Here is a 3,133-nt window from a genome sequence, read left to right as displayed (position 1 = left end):
AAAGAAAAACAGCTACATTATAAAGTGATGTAAAATACTAAAAACAGGAACATGTCTGTTGGTTTATGCCGTGAACTTAATAGATGTTTGAAGCCATTTAACATTTTATTTTAATTCATTTAGTCATTCATTTAAAAGAAACAAACAAAAAAAAATTATCAAAAAGAAAAGAATGAAAAGAGTGCAGAAAGAAGAAAACAATTCTTATATCTGCCTCTTACTTAAAAAAATATAAAACAACTTTAAACAATCAATTAGTCACTTTAATATCCACTTTGAAGCTAGGAATAAAAAGAAACATGTTTTGCGTTAGCAGAATTTAATTCTAACTTTAAAACTTATCCAACATTAATAAAACTTACCTCAAGTTGCCTTTTTGGTCATGCATGCATATATTTGTACAAATTGTACTTGAGAGGAGATTATTACAGCCTCATATAAAATCAATGATGATCATGATATCAGAACAAGATCGTATCGGTCGATATTCAGATTTAGGTATTGGGATTGGATCGGGAAAAAAAAGTGGATCGGTGCATCCCTACTTTGTACCAGCAGTTAAGAGCGGGGGGAGATGCAGCCAAACTGCGCCGCACCTGCAGCTTAGAGTGGGGTGCAGGGGAGGGAGAGACAGCTCAAGCTGTCTGTACCTGCAGTTTAGAGCTGGACGGAAAAACGCAGCCGTGTCGCACGTTGTTTTTAGCATTTTAGCTAGCTAGTATTCTGCACAACTAATTAGCGTTACGCTATACCAACAGGTGGATGGGGATGGTGCGCAGTTCAGTTCGGTTGTTCGGAGCGCTCAGTTCTATTAATGGGTCCTGACGCATTACGTAATGAAATTAGCATATCATGATATTATTGTTTTTCCCCGGGCAAGTTCTTTTTTTTACCGGTATTATCATGAACGATATGACATGGCCCAGCCCTAGACTGCCTTGTCATTTGGGGAGCCATGCTTAAACAGTGCCGCTCCCCTCTGCTGCTGAGAAGATAAATAACTGAAGACACCTCCTCAGCTGCTGTTTATATCATGCTCTTTGCTTGTCACCCACAACATGCATGCGACAAGAGTATAAACTCAAATCGAGAGTGACACCTGCCCCTCTTTTCCATTGACAAAACTTTTGTTTTATCGATGAGTTTGTCAAACTTTTTTTTTTCCTGCCTGGATTATTGAGCATGCATCAGGATGTTAGTATGTGATGTGTCACGTGACACTCAATGGATCTGACATTGTTGTTAGGCCCTATTTACACGGACACGATAGGGGGAACGTAGGTTTTTTTGTATGTTAATTAGAGGAAAAGATTTGCGTTGACACGGTCAGATTTTGGGTTTACATGCATCAGGAGGATTCCCCCCCCCCACCCCCCTGAATCCGCTGTAGTTACCATGCCAGGTCATTAGATGGCGCTGTGAATTTTGTACCTTCACCTAATGCGCATGGTGCTGCCTCGGTACGTTGTTTTCCTCTGGGCTAACCAGCTAACAACAACGTAACAACAAGTTAAAGCTGGATTTTGGATGAGAGTCGACAGATTTGACGCCAAGCGGGACCACTTCGTCTAACAGCTCCACACCGGTCGCTGAGTGGACCAGAACAGAGTCGACGATGTCGGACTTTACTCCGTGATAACCAGTAGCTGGTTTACAGCAGGTAAATCAAATGTTCTTAATAATGTTAGTTTGTGTTTACTTCGGTTACAAAACAACTGAGTTTTTATTTTTCCTGAAAGAAGAGGCCGTCTCCCACCAGGCGGACCGGTTCTGAACGAGGCTCGGCTCAGATGAACTGCAGGAGGACGTGGAAGACAGAGATGTTGATAAACTATTTATTTAAAATTCCCCTCATTTCTTTTATTCAATCCATTCAAGTTCAGTTAACGTGTTTTAATAGTGTGTTCAGTTTAATTATCAGTGTTTGTGTGACATACAGTTTGTGGTGTTGAATAAATAAATTAAACCTGATGTCTTCATTTTCAACTTTAGTGTTCATGCTATATGTTTAGCATCATTTTAAATTTGAATTGCATAATGTCCAGATAGCTTCATTTATTTCAGAGCTTCATTATCTCACACACTAACATAAATACTGTTTATTATTATTAAAACTTATTATTTAGCACGTTTGGATGTTATAGTGCAGCGCGACGTGTGCGCGTGCCCCGTTCTATAAACAGCGACATTAGAACTGGATCAGACTGTGTCTCTTCCAACGCTGATGTTGGTCACAGCACCTGGAATCTGACGTAGATTAACTACGAGATTAAAATATATTCCATCAGTCGTAGTTCAGAAAGCAGTGTGTCCGCCGCCATGTTGATAAAAATATAGCGTCTGTCCGCGCATGCGTGCATGTGGTTTAACACAAAGCCTCAGCGGGAGGTGATTACATTGTAGGGGGGTGTCCGTGAAAAACCTCCACTCTGGAAGGTGGGTTCAGAAACCTCCGGATTCAAAGAGGGGGGCTACTGGTGTCGTGTAAATGATCAGAACCGCAGCTTCGGATTCACTCAAAATAGGCGCCATGTAAACGGCCCGTTAGCGTCAAAGCCCTTTCCGACGCAGCTCGAGGCCCCACTTCCGGTCTGCGTGAACTGCTCGGTCTGACTCAAAGAGTCGTTACGGAGAACAACTCTGGGCAGTTTCTTGTTTTGTTGCCTTTTGCCACATAGTGTTACATTTCCTTGGCTTATACTGATGTGCGTTCATGTTCAAAACAGTAAATATAACAATATACTGATTGGGCGGGATTTTGTGTGACGTGGCAGTTTTTAACAGATTTTTGGGCTGGAAAACCACGACTATCTGGCAACACCCAGCTACTCACTTAATAATGCGATCGTATAGTTTTGAGAAAGTAATTCACATCAAAATAAACCCAAGCACGTTCATTAACTCTCTTTATACAACATTTACCACATTACAGGCGGCTACGAAAACTACTAATTTTATACAGACAACACGATTATATTGAACATTTTGTACTATAAATTACAACCATACCTGTTAGAGAAAACGTATGTGTGGTCGATGGTGGTCTGACACGTAGCTCTTGTTCCTACACAACAAAATAAGGACACAGTCACCACTAGATTATCCAAGCACGAGGCGCAGCTGCTAACAGCTA

General features: G+C 41.0%; 1 protein-coding gene across 1 annotated transcript in view; it reads right to left on the bottom strand.

Annotated features, from left to right (window-relative positions):
• The window catches only part of LOC119426802 (gastrula zinc finger protein XlCGF7.1-like), a 9,851-nt gene extending 6,786 nt beyond the window's left edge, over positions 1-3,065 (bottom strand). Inside the window, exon 1 of the mRNA XM_037694382.1 lies at positions 3,010-3,065. The gene's annotated coding sequence lies outside the window, so the exon portion shown is untranslated. The remainder of the gene's footprint in view (positions 1-3,009) is intronic.
• Between the last annotated feature and the right edge of the window lie 68 nt (positions 3,066-3,133).

The sequence above is a fragment of the Nematolebias whitei genome, chromosome 20 (genome assembly GCF_014905685.2).
Source record: "Nematolebias whitei isolate Nwh7 chromosome 20, NemWhi1, whole genome shotgun sequence".
Classification (NCBI taxonomy): domain Eukaryota; kingdom Metazoa; phylum Chordata; class Actinopteri; order Cyprinodontiformes; family Rivulidae; genus Nematolebias; species Nematolebias whitei.
The sequence above is the reverse complement of the archived record's forward strand: the minus strand, read 5'-3'. Positions and strand labels throughout refer to the sequence as shown.